The 14924-nt window shown below is 24.7% G+C and overlaps 1 protein-coding gene and 2 non-coding genes across 3 annotated transcripts in view; all 3 read right to left on the reverse strand.

Moving 5' to 3' along the window:
* The window catches only part of dysc (whirlin protein dyschronic), a 396379-nt gene that overhangs the window by 86174 nt on the left and 295281 nt on the right, over positions 1–14924 (reverse strand). The window lies entirely within an intron of this gene.
* On the reverse strand, positions 1314–1385 carry TRNAP-UGG (transfer RNA proline (anticodon UGG)). The gene has a single exon. It is a non-coding gene; the product is annotated as a tRNA-Pro (tRNA).
* Positions 2103–2174, reverse strand: TRNAP-UGG (transfer RNA proline (anticodon UGG)). The gene has a single exon. It is a non-coding gene; the product is annotated as a tRNA-Pro (tRNA).

Raw genomic sequence — 14924 nt, forward strand, 5'->3', positions numbered from 1 at the left:
TAAACAATGTATTGCTAACTTAATCACATTCAAAAGATGTCAAAAAGATTATTTATATCATTTGAATCCAACTTATATAAAAAAAAAAATTTTAATAAAAATAAACTTTTTTTCAATTGAGAAAATAAAAATAATATTGTATATGATAGTATTTTTTATTTATATATTTAATTTATAATAATTACGAAAGAAAATCAAATTTTATTCAGAAGAAGGATTTAAATATTTTCTTAATTTTTTTTAACATCAAATTAAATTTAAAATTACGTTCATTATTTATTTTCGTAAAAAATTTTTTAGTTAAGAATTTTAAAAAAATTAAGAATTTTTATAAATAAGATTTCTGCAATACTTTATGCATTTCAACATTTTTTCATTTAATAATTAAAGTTTCAAACTAAATAAAGAAAATTATCATTTTTATACTTTAAATATTTTTCTTCAATCTAAGTCTCAGAAATTTCGAAACAGTCTCCTGACTTATCAGTTATAAGGTTAGTATATTAACCATGGTGCCAAGCAAGAATATTCAATGGGGTTTTATTTAATTTATTTTTATTTTAATATTATCAATGATCAAATCTCAAAATTTTTAATCTAACCTTATGATTTCAACCAGTAATGTTATTTTAAAATTAGTCATGTTTCAGTAAAAATTTTACAGATTCAAACGCTTCTTGCTAATTCGGTTTAAATTTTTTTAAATCACATGATATGAAAAACAAAAGGTTACACTATAAAATTACTTTGTATGCAAATTAAAAAGAAAAGTATTAAAAGACTGTTAAACATTACAAATAAATATATTAATTGATAAATGTTGCGTAATCATAATATTCTATTTAATTATAATAGTTTTCAAATTTTTAAATTTTATGACTTTCACAATGAACTTTATAAGCTTAATTATATATATATATATATATATATATATATATATATATATATATATATATATATATATATATATTATAATAAAGTTTATAATATATTATAAACTTCATTTCACAAACTTTATAAACTTTATTAGTATTTGAAATTTTATTCCATAAAACACTTACTTAATAATATAAGCAATACATGCAAAAATGTAAACGTATAAAGTAGATGGGCAAAGAAACTAACTTTTCTTTAAAGAATTATTGAAAAAATATAATACCAAAAATAAACGCGTTTAATTTAAACGAAATCATTAATTTCTACACAATCCTTCAGTAAAAAAAGTAAAACAATATAGATGGTAAGAAATGTAAGAAAGAAAAATAAATAAATTATACAAAATTTATTTAAAAAAATAAAATAAAAGGAACATTGGGCCCGGCCGGGATTTGAACCCGGGACCTCTCGCACCCAAAGCGAGAATCATACCCCTAGACCACCGAGCCACATCATTAGCGATGAAATGTAAATTATGTTGCTTCTTTCAACGTAGGGAACCTAAGAATTTTTAATATATATATCAAAGGTGATGTTTTAAGAACACTTTTTTTCGTAAATAAATGAAGCCATGTATATAAGAAGTAAGAGCATCAATTTAGATTAAATGCTTAAGAGTTAAAAGTTATTTTAGATTCTTTTATTTAGAATAAGTTATTTAGATTAAGATTCTTTTAAAATTTAAATTTTTTTAGTTAAATTTTTAATATCAACTTTAATTTTGTAAATCATTTTCAATAAAAAAAAAGCTAACAATTTTAATATGCCTCTAAAAAGTCTTTTAAAGGTTTTTAAGAATAAATAAGCAAATAAATTAAAGCTTCAAGTCTATTTATTAAATAAAAATAAATAAATAAAGATACATGATCCATACATAAGGCATATTTAGAAACTATTTATTTTCAGAAATTTTAATTAAAAAATCTAATTTTAAATGATATTGACAGCAGCTTTACATATTGAATGCATAAATCAAAAGGAAAAAAAAAAACCTTTTAGTCACAGCTCTCAATTGCTTAAAAAACGTAAATAAAAAAAGCGTGCTACTAACGTATGAAATAAAATTATTACTCTTTTCTCATCGCAAAACATGCATAGCAATTATCGAATAAGTTAACAAAACATGCATAAATGCATTGAAAATTAAAATAAAATTTTTAGCACATGGGCCCGGCCGGGATTTGAACCCGGGACCTCTCGCACCCAAAGCGAGAATCATACCCCTAGACCACCGAGCCACACGTACTTCGGAAGTTCTTTTGAAAAAATTCACGTAAAAAGCACCTGTTGTCATGTAGGTCACCTGACTTGGAATGACAAACCAGTTCTCTTCATTTTAAGTGCATAACGTTTTAGCGAAAACTTAGTTTACTTTTTTTCCGTTATCCCATATCATCGAATCAGATTGCTTATCAACTTATTTTACTTTCTCAAAATCAGATTGAGACGTATAAACAGATTATTTAGTTTTTTTAAAAAAAAATTTTTTCGTCACATGAAATAGATCTTTTCACAGATTGATATCTATTTTTATAATAACTGGGAATTTATAACAGCATTTCATTAATGTTAGTTTCAGTTTTCTCAATCTTGTACGCTAATTATGAAAATGGAACTACATATTAACATGAAAAATCACAAGTCGTAGTTTAGGGAAAATCCGAAGTGTTTGGGATTTAATTTTTAAATATTCGAAAATTCTCTACATAAGGGTTTTGCAAATAAATTACAAAATGTAACAATTGATAAGAGATTTCAATGATTTTCATCTAAATAGAAAATTCTCACTAATTTTTTTATTTAATTTTAATTACTTATATACATATATATTTAATGAATTTGTCTGTTTCGCTGTTCACAGACAATTTTTTTGAGCAAATACTGCTTAAAATTTAACTTTGCTCAAGTAAAAGGTATTTATAGTTAGATGGACTTTAGAAGAATTAAAGGTACTCAAACTGTAGCTAGTTATTTATTTATTTTTTATTTTCAAGAAAATAAAAAGGTCACAGTTTAAGTGCTTTAAACTCGAAACAAAGCTATAATTTTCAACCATATTTACCATCTTGACGTAAAGTATTATATTTATTTTAGCACAAACCAATGGTTTAAATAATCAAACAAAAATTTTTTTATTTATTATTTTTTTCAAAGCGCCAATTTGGCGAAAGTTTTCGCTTGATGAAAATTATCAAAATAAGTAATTAATTCTAAATATTTGAATTTTTTTTTGATAACCTATATGTAGTGTTGGAGTAACTTCTCTTATAGAAAAATGCATTTATTCAAAAAGTTACAACGCTTTTTATTTTGTCAAAAATGGGGGTTTTCTTCGATATTGACATTTTGCACAATTTTCAGAATTAGCATAGTGAGTACTGGCTAATTATAGACAAAATTCACCGATCTATCTTCCATAAGTATATAAGCCGTTAAGTATTAGTGATATACGATGATATGTTACCATTAAGTATCGATTTTTAACAATATATCGCGATATTGAAATTTCGATATCACCTAGCACTTCTCCGTAGTATAGATAATTTTTCGCGAGCTATAAGTATGTTAAATAAAGTAATTTATAATGATGTAATAATATGGAACATTCTTTTAATTAATAGCCGTTTTGCAAACTAGCACGAAAATCAAATAAGATACAATTATAGAACAAATATAAAAATGATTATTACAAAAATAATTATTATAAAATAGATTTATTTGTTACAAAGAAGAAAATTTTATACGAAAAATTCATTTTCTTTGTAATTTATTCATACCATCCATTTAATCTTTATTTCACATATTCTTTTACACGTTTCTATTCTAGAATAACGCGTCTTTAACATGTTTCTATTCTAGAAGTCATTTTATCATTCTTTAGAATATGTAAATACAGGAAGTTTTATCCATTCTTCTGCAGCTATTTTTATATATTCCAAGCCCCATTGTTCGAATCTGATAAGTTTTCAGGGTATTATTCTTTTTTTCTTCTTTTGCCTGTTTTTGGTTTTGGTAGCAGGCAGCTTATGCAACACGATTTTCACTATCTTTGTACTTGTCCCTGTCTTATAACCTGAAATTTTTTCCTATTTATATTTCTTTATAAATGGAACTTGATAAATTGCATTTCTGGTAAATAACAACAAAATGATTAAATAAAATACGGATGCAGGTGAATGACGTCAGATTACGTCATAATGTGACAAAACAAATGTTATTCCTTTCTTTTTTCTTTTCTTTATCTTTTTTACATTTTTTTTCCCAACTGATTTATTTTTAATAAATTTCTATCCCTTTTTAATATAGCGATACGGAAAAGATAAAAAAAATATATATCATATTATCCTTTCAACATTTTCATAAATGTAGAGTAAAATCTCTAAAAGGATAGTCTGTGAAGTTAATTATAAGTTTAAAAAAAAAAAAAAAAAAAAAAAAAAAACGTACTTCTCTGGAAAATCTTGCCGGTTACAGAAAAAGTTGCGAAAATTCCTTTCTTTATTTTTTTTTATTATACAATACCGTTGAAACTTGTATGGTTTTTAAAATTGCAAACATATGATATTACTACGAATCATTTTTTTATCTTTCGTTTAATAGTATTTTTACAAACTAACGGGATTGTGATTGGATTGAAGCTGAATGAAACATGGCGTTTAAAATCACCCTTTGTAAAAATAAAAAACCTAAGCGCGTTTTATGTGTGTATATATATATATATATATATATATATATATATATATATATATATATATATATATATATATATATATATATATATATATATATATATATATATATATATATATATATATATATATATCTCTGTGTGTGTGTGTGTGTAGAGAGAGAAAACAAAGAAAAAATTACAGAACAATGGGAAAAAAAGGGGGGGAAGAAAAATAATAATAAAAATAATAAGATACAGGAAGAAAAAAAATCCGAAAAAAAGGAAAACAATTAATAAAAATCCGGAAAATAAAAGATATAATATTTTCATCAGCTCACACGATTATATCCGTAAAAAGGAGTGCGTTCTAATATTGTATCAATATAGCCAAAGCAAAATATTTCGATACAATAGTGTGAGGAGCACTCTAAAATTATTTTTTTACAAAAAATAAAATAGAACACATTAAGTAAAAATACCACGTACAAACAGAAAATAAAATATAAAGAAAAAACAGAATAAAACATGAAACGAAATCTATAAAGAGAGTAGCGAAATCAAATGAACTTACATGAACGGGATATATATATATATATATATATATATATATATATATATATATATATATATATATATATATATATATATATATATATATATATATATATATTGTTTTGCTTTTAAAATTTACTTTCTTGAAGGAAAAAAATATAGAAACCATTGGCTCATTTTGAAATACCTAAATATTTTTCAATTTGGAAAAAAAAAATATTTTGATAAATTCTTTCCTCAAAGACACTTTTTTATCGACTTCAAACTGTAAATTTAAAAAAAAAAGTTTTTTTTTGTGATTATTTGCGCATGTCCAAAATTAAAATAAACTTCATTTTCTTTTCTTCTTTTTTTTTAAAAAAAAAAGTGAAAAAAAGAATCCAGCTTTCTTTTTTTTTCCAATAGGATAATAAAACTTTTCCCTTATAACAAAAATAAAAATAAATCATCAATTCCAGTTAAAAAAGTTAACTATACAAGAGTTGGAATGCTAGACAACAAAAACCCATTAAATACATTTTCACTTTCCTCATCGTTTTCCAACTAGTGAAGTAATATTTTTTTTCTCTTCTTCTTCAAAAGCTTTGTTTTGTAAGTTAACAACACCATGAACCGAAGACCAGGTGATAGAGCTTAAATACATTCGAATTAAATATTCGAGAAGGGGGTATTATCGCTCGTCACCGTCGGAGGAAGGAAGATGAGTTGTCCTCGAATGAATGATCAGTGTCAAGGTTTTCTTTGGTCACTGGAAAGGAAAATTAGAAAAAGAAATCTTTTTTTGCGAAAGAATGAACTTGCTCTAGGTCAATGTGTCAATGCGCCTTTTTTTTTTTCTTCATAGGCAATCATAAAAAAATTAAAGTCTATTTTCTGACTTATGAAAGTTGTTTGTCAGCTTGATCCGTGACACGGCAACCAAAAACAAATAAAGAGATTGATCATTGTCAGTGTCTGAAGTTTTCAGAAAAAGCTGAGTTTTTTTGAAGAAAAAAATAATTCAATTTATAAAAAAATTTAAATTTTTAAGGAGTAGTACTGCTTTTGAACATTGAAAAAAAGTTTTTTTTTTCTAATTTATTTTAGTACCGTAAAAAATTATTTAATAATTATTTATAATATTAATATCATAATTATTTAATTACAGTATATAATTATTTAATATTAACATTATAAATAATTATTTAATAATTATTTAATTATAATATGTAATTATTTAATTATTATTTAATAATTATTTAATAATATTATAATTATTTAATAATTAATAAATAATTATTTATCAGTGTATAAAAGAAGAGCCGGTGGAAGAGTTGACTTTAGAGCTGTTGCGTCGGTTTGTTCAAATAAAAATTCCAACACATGTCAGGAAAGATCAGGTAATAATTAGTTTCAAATTATATATTTTGGCCCAACTTTCATTATTTGATTTTAAAGAAAATTATTGAAACCATTATTTCCTTTGATGTCACCATTTAAAAAACGTTAAACACCTTGAATTTCCTTTAAAAGAAGAAAGAGTGGCATAAACCTTATGTAGTCATAATTTATGGTCAGCCATAATCTGTGCAAATTTTCCAACACATGGCAGGAAAATAAATCTTACAACACATGTTAGGATAAAAATTCCAACACATGTCAGGAAATACATGTTGCAACACATATTAAGATAAAAAATTCTAACTCCTGATAGGAAAGATCAGGTAATAGTCAATTTCAAATTATACATTTCGGCCCAAATTTCATTATTTGATTAAGAAATAAATTAAACAAAAATTATTGAAACCATTATTTTCATTAATGTCACCATACAATAAATGTAAAACACCTTGAATTTCCTTTGAAAGAAGAAAGAGTGATATATAAACCCTATGTAGTCGTAATTTATGGTCATCCATAATCTGAGCAAATTTTCAAACACATGTGAGGAAAATACACGTTACAACACATATTAAGATAAAAATTCTAACACATGTCAGGAAAAACTAGGTAATAGTTAATTTCAAATTATACATTTCGGCCCAAATTTCATTATTTGATTTAGAAATAAATTAAACAAAAATTATTGAAACCATTATTTTCATTGATGTCACCAATGATGATGTCAATTATTTCGAAAAAATCACTTCTGTTCACCAAGACATCTAAATGTTTACAATACTAATAGATAGTAATATTTGGACGTGGGAAGTAGAGCTACGCAAGCGTAAGCAAACAGAATTCCTTTTAGTTCATATATGTTAAGTGAATAGTTTTAACTTTAGTCGAACACACTGTTTTTAATAAATTAGAGCTGTAAGCTATAAGCCGAATTTCAGGGCTCTCGGACTTATGGTTTATTTGTCTATAAAGTAAAACATTATATTAATATATATTATATAAATATATATATAAATATATATATAAATATATATATAAATATATATAAAAATATATAAATATATATTAACAATGCAAACAAAAAATTAAAAAGAGATTCAAAGAAAATGACATAATTTAGTAATAATTACATTTTTTTTAAAATATTGTTTGAACACAACATGAACATGACCGGTGAGATCATGGCAAATGCCTCATTTAACACTCACTATTCATGCCTCATTCAACAATGAAATTAAGTTTTGCATTAATTGAGAAAAATATTATACATAAGATTATGATTTAAATGTATTCTACATAGTAGCCTTCATGTACAAGTTTTAAAAAAAAAAAAAAAAATTGAACATTTTTACATAACTTATGAGCATGCTCACTGATAAACTATTTTGTGAATTGTATGAGTTAGAAATTATAAACAGAAAGTTAGAACGTATTTTGCATTGGCGTGTATAAGCACAGTTTCATAGTGCCCAGTAGTATAATTTTCATTGTACGTGTATTTTGTTGACGAATTAAATATCGAACATTAACATTTTGAACACGTTAACATTTTATTGCTTTCGTACATTTTTAATATACCAACATTGAGAAAATTTTTAAATCTCTTAATTGAAACGGAATTTTTAATAGTAATAAAACGTTTAATAAATTTATTGTTTTATTTATTTAAATACTTAATAACTACTATAACTAATAAAAAACTATTAATTAATAATAAGAAACTATTAATTAATTTAAATAAAATGTACATGTTAATTCTTTTTTTATTATAAAATGAGTCTGGGTGGTAGGTCATCAGCAAATAATCCCTTATTTAGCAAAAAATATTCATCGCTGTAAGCTTTTACAATGCGACAATTATGCATGCGACAATTATGCATTCAGCGACAATTATGAATGCGACAATTATGCATTTGAAATATGCATTATCGTCTCGATAAACGTCACGGAGCTGTACATTAAAATGAGAACTCTAAATAGTAATAAGATGTTTATAAAAAGTTTAATAATGCATTATTAATTTGAATAATTAATAATTTGAATAAATAATAATTTGAATAATTAATAATTTGAATAATCAATAATTTGAATAATTAATAATTTGAATAATTAAAAATTTGAATTATCAATAATTTCAATAACTAATAAGTAGCAGTTAATTAATTTAAATAAATTTTTTTTTAAATTTTTTAAACGTAAAATGAGTTTGTCGGAAAATAAAAATTTTCATTCCTAATTTGACAGTAAATATTCACTTGCTGTAGGCTTTTTATTAGAGGAGAAAATAATGCATTTTAAATATATGTGAAACATTCAGTACAAATGTCAAATTTTAAAGAAAATTCTAACAAAAAAACAACAACAATCGTAGTATGACTGATATTAAGTTTTCGTTGTTCATGTACATAGAATATTTTCTTTTCTTTTTTGATACATTAAATGATAAACTTTGAAATTTAAAATAATTTTATTTAATAAACCACCGATTTGACAAATTTTTTAAAAAATCACCTTCTCTTAACGGAAACTATGTTAAAGGTAAAGTTTTTTAGTTATAGATTTTTTTTAAATATTTTTTAAAAGCTAAATGAATATGAAGAGTAAGAGGTTGGTAAAAAAAAAGTTCTTCCCATTTCTTCGATATTTATCCCTGAAGGCGTTGTTGTATTTGAAACAAACACAATCCATTATTAGATTACGGATTATATTTGTACTGCTATCCAAATGCAATATTTAAATTAATGCTTGGATAATCATAACATTTCATTTCTCATACTATTAAAAACTAATTTTCCCAGCATTCAAAAGTCATCGCTTAGAGAAATTGCAAATTCCTAAAAAAGAATGTAGGGCTACGAAGAATATTGAACTAAGCAAGACACGCGTGCATGGTATTTGAATCTGGAGATATTTATAAAATTGGAAAAACAACAACGGAATTAACGACCCGGAAGTAAATGATCCTTAAATTTCTTCCACATTAAGAACATCTTCCTACATCAATGTAAGTGGTAATTCCACTTCCACATTTCCTTAAATGAATTTCTAAATTAGACGAATTCATTGATCTGAAAACATTATTGAAGCATCACATGTTAAAATTTTTTTAACCATCAAAACTTAATGCCAATATTTGTAACATTAGCCAAATTACAAAGCCCCCCCAAAAATATTGAAATATTGTTTTTATTCTCAGTATCAGTAATATAAACTTTTAGTACAGAAAGTAATAATTATTGTACAGTATAAAATTGATAATAAATAACGTAATATTGAAATATTGTTTTTATTATCAGTATCACAGTGCTTTCATCATAGAAAAAAAAATGGGTGAGAATTTCTCACCCTTTCTCAAAAACAGGGTGAGATTTCAGAAAGTTAAGTAAGATTTCTAAAAACTGAAAAAATACAAATATACTTGAAAAAAAAATTTCTTTCATTATAATACATTTTTAACGTCTTCCATTTTTTAAAGCATTGAATATTCTTGCTGCATCATCATAGAAGATTTTGCCTTTACTAGGTATTTGTCCATCTTACATTAGTGCATAAAAAATTTGAACGTCTTACATGAAAAAACCTTACCTGCGGTAAACACGTGGTTGCAGAGAAATGTGTTCTGAAAGGGGTTCCGTGGTTCGGAGGGGTTGTGTTCTGTTGTTCGAAAAAGTTCTGTACAATACTGGTAAATAGGGAAGCTAGATAAAGGGGCAAATGTTGAAAATAATGAAAGATCCAGGAAGAAAAGTGAAATGGATTTTATTCTAATTGGCGTAATTCGAAGCTTTTTCCAAAATGCGAGAAATTCGCGAATTTTGAAATTGATTTATAGAATGCGCGAATTTCTCGTGGTAATCATTTTTTAATGCGAGAAAAGAAAAAAATATGCGAGATTCTCGCGTTCTCGCGCTGTAGTGAAAACACAAACAGTAATATAAACTTTTAGTATAGAAAAAAGAATTAATTATTGTATAGTGTAATAATTATTATTCATAACAGATATTTAGTATTATTTTACAACCATACATATGTTTTTATACAATGCATTAATAATGAATACTTAATTGCTAAATTAATTACGAAAGGTAAAATTAGAAATAAATTATTTTATAGATATTTATGAAATTAGATTTCATTAATTTACCTTTTAATTTTTTTTACCAATCCCTCACAATCGACGAGGAAAATATAATTGAAATATATATTAAATATAATAGATTTGTAACATTTATAGTGTAAAAAACGTTTCAAAAACATCAATAAGGTTTTTTATTACCTCCCAGATAGTTTAAATCTTCTCACATTAAAAAAAAATTGTTTAAGTTTCTAAAATATCTCGTTCGTAAATGTTACGTGACTAAATGTAAATGTTCTTAATGTCATTTTAAATGCTTTTCTAAAGCTGTTTTAAATATGGTGCTGTGTTATCATTTAAAATTTTAGCCATTAAAATTATCTCTAAAAAGTTAAAAATTATTAAATAAAATAGTACGAAAAATTAGGATTAATATTTATTTCCGCTTGAGCTTTGAATCATGAATGAACAATGAATGGATGTTTTAATAGCTCGATCTTTACATTAAGCTATTTAATCGAATCAGCAATGAGATATGTGATAATGAAACCGGTAATCAAACTTCCCTGTATAATTTGTTATCAAAAACAAATTTCTTAAATTTGCAAAGTACACATTTCGATACATCACTGAAGAACAGTTTGAACTAGAATTGTCATCTTTGGGAAAAGTGCAGCTTTTTACTACACTTTTTGAAATTGCTTAGAAAAAAAAATCATTAAATAACAATTTATTTAATTTATATTTACATATTATTTATCTTATTTAATTATAATTTAATTTATGTATATATTTACAATTTATTTCATTTAATTTTTTATTTAATTATTTTTATTATTTTACCATATTCAATTAAATCAGAAAAATATCTTTATGGTTATTTTTCAGTTTAAATGACGGCATTCAAACTGTAAATAAATCGTTTATTTACTCTTTTCACCTAAATACTGTAAAACAGCCAGAATTTTATCTGTGTTAACTAAGCCTACCTTATGAAGCCACTTAGTTCCTTGAATCTGGGTACCTACTTTAGCCGAGAGAACAAATCTCTCAATCTCATGACGGGTTAAACGGGAATCCGAATCCAAACTGCCAACATAATATTTCATCAACTCATGATGATTTTCTAATGTCCTGAATTTCTCAATTGGTGATATTGGTATATTAGAATACGAAACTGTCTTTCATGCATAGATGACAGTATCACAGAACTGCTTAACATAAAAATCTCGTATTTCCCATATCTCATGATAAATGGCACCGCTATACAAACCATTTAAACAGCATTCCGTTGTTTATTTAATGTAAGAAAACTCATCCACAACCTAACAACAATGTCCGTTATCTAACAAGAAACACTTAACATAACCTGAGTCCAATGTCCAGTTAAATTTCACTTTTAAGGTTTTGAAGGCTCATTTTAGGTGTAAATGGTTACAAAACCCTAGAGTTTTGTAATCACAGTTCTTTAACCACACCAGTTGTAAATGGTTTTAAAACCGTAAAGGTAAAGATTTGTTCCGAACCGTAAACTTTTCGGTTAATTGGATAAACTGCTGCTGGTTATTTTACCTTAATATTTGGATACAAATTATTATAGTAATTATTAATTAAAATTATTCAATTATGACTAAATGATTATGAAAATTAAACTATCTTAAATATTTTTTTTAAACTAAAATTGTTCAGATTAAATTTTAAACAACAACAAAAATGTCTACTTTATCTGAAAAAGAGTTAAAAAATAATAACGTTAAACAAGAATCCAAAAAGTAGGGCATAGTCACACGCCCGTTAGATTTGATGTTTCCCTTTTAATACCTTTTCATTTTCTTAGAAGTTCAAACAGGGTGGGTTTCGTGTCTTACATCAGATGATTTACACGATTTGACCGAAGAACAATAGCAGATCCCCCACCTTTTTATAGTGCTTCCGTCTAGGTCAAGCATACTGATCTTTATTATTTATTTATTCATTCCCGTCCACCTTCTACCTCAAAAGACTTCACATCCGCTTAACGCTTCAAAGGTCAACAGTCGGGCAATCCCTTAAAATAATATTATCGCAACTAGAGTATCACTAGTGACGAAGCCCAACAATTGAATAGGGTATGCTAAGCAATCAGCAATTTCCCGATCCGGCATGTAAAAGGTTTCGGTACCAATGGAACGGAATTGAATTACTGCGCCATTTCGCTTTGATATAGAATCGCGGAAATATTAGATTCCAAGAAAGAATGTATGTTATTGGTGTTTATAGGTTTCCAGAGAAGAATTCTGTGTGTAAAAATATTGGAGATCATTTATCAAAGTAATCATATTATTTAGCGGTATTTTTGGAAATAAATTTTATTTATGGAAGCAAAGGCTATTGTTTTGTGAAATACGCTATCGCATAAATCAAGAGAAGGCGAAATATAACTGTGACCTTAACTGAAAATATTACGCGAAGCTATTTATGGTGCGATGATGAACCAAAACTTTTTTTTATGTTCTCAAGGAAAATTGTTTAGTTAAGTGTTACAAAATTATTATCAAAACAAATAATAATATATCATCAGAGATAACTTCATTTTTTAATTTTCATTTGCTAATAAAAATAACTCATCACGCATTACTTTTGGAATAAACTGAAAATTAAGAGTTAATGGATGAGTATTTTTTGTATGTTAATGCTTAAAGAGGCTCCTCCTTAAGAAATTTTTTATCGTGAATTCTCTTTTTCCTTCATTACTAATTTAAAATTTAAAAGAAAGAAAAAATAAGTTCAGATAAAAACTTAGAGTAAGTCATGAAGTTTCAATTGCTGAAAAAATATATTAAAATGCAAACGAACTATTAGAAGAGAACTTCAGTTTCGAAATCCTAAGTTATCATCTCATATTTTATTTTAATTTGCATATTTTAAAATTTTCTCTTCAGTATTTGAAACTTCATGACTTACTCTAGGTTTGTCTGAACTTACTTTTTCTTTCTTTTAAATTTTAAATTAGTAATGAAGGAAAAAGAGAATTTGCGAAAAAAAAATTCTTCCTCGGTAAGGCGTCCTTTTAAGTATATATATATATTTATATAAATATATAGTAAAAAACATTTATTTCAAAACAAATCAGACCAAAATTATAAGAATTTAAAATATAATAAAAATAGAAATTATTCTAAACAAAAAAAAAAAAAAAAAAAATACAATATACAAAAGAATAGAATATATCATTTGAGATTTTATGGTATTTTTTTTTCAATATTATTTTTAAGGAAATACTTTGATAAGAAACTAAATATTTCTTGCAATTTTTTTTAAAGAAAATGTTACAATTTATCATTTATACCGTGTGTAAGAGGTTGTTTGCTTTTGTGTGAGAAGTCTTAGTATTTCTTTACGTAATGAAAATAGAAAGTATTCTAAATATTATATATATTTAGAATATTAAAATTATTTATCTATTCAATATAATATCTCTATATATATTATATTGTATTATATTATATATTATCTCTCTCTATATATAATAGATATAATATCTCTAAATATTATATCTATTCAATATAATGAAAATAGAAAGTATTCTAAACAACAACAAAAAATACTATATACAAAAGAATTGAATATATCATTTGAGATTTTATGGTATTTTTTTTCAATATTACTTTTAAGGAAATACTTTGATCAGAAACAAAATTTTTTTGCAATTATTTTTAAAGAAAATTTTAAAATTTTTCATTTATACCATGTGTAAGAGGTTGTTTGCTTTTGTGTGAAAAGTCCTAGTATTTCTTTACGTAATACGCAATAAATGAAATGCGTAATAATACGCAATAAACAATTTTTAAAGATACGATACTCAATACGATTCTCAATACTGTTGTTTCTAGTGTTATATATAAATATTTGCTTTAATAAAATCTATATGTTAATATTAATTTAAATGTCGTGTAATTCAAAGAGTTCAACCCAAAAGAAATTAAGGCTGTTTGTGTTATTTTTAATTATTATTTTCAAGGATTATGACATTTTTTGGAAAAAGTTAAGTCACACAAAACGATAAAAGAATGCAAATTTAATAAATGTAAAAATTACTATATATACAAAACATAGTATCATATACATTTTGTAAATTTAATTTAATAAAATGTTGAAAAGTAAATATATATATTGAAATGTAAATATAAAATGTGATTATTGGAATTTAATGTATTTATTGTAACTATATATTGTATTCATGGTAAAAAAAATCTGCATCATTGACAAAACGGGATAATTTTTACAGTAAATTTATCTTGATATGAAATATATATTTATTTGTCATTGATA

Source organism: Parasteatoda tepidariorum, chromosome 3, assembly GCF_982258835.1.
Source record: "Parasteatoda tepidariorum strain Cologne lab strain chromosome 3, Ptep-v5.0, whole genome shotgun sequence".
Lineage (NCBI taxonomy): Eukaryota > Metazoa > Arthropoda > Arachnida > Araneae > Theridiidae > Parasteatoda > Parasteatoda tepidariorum.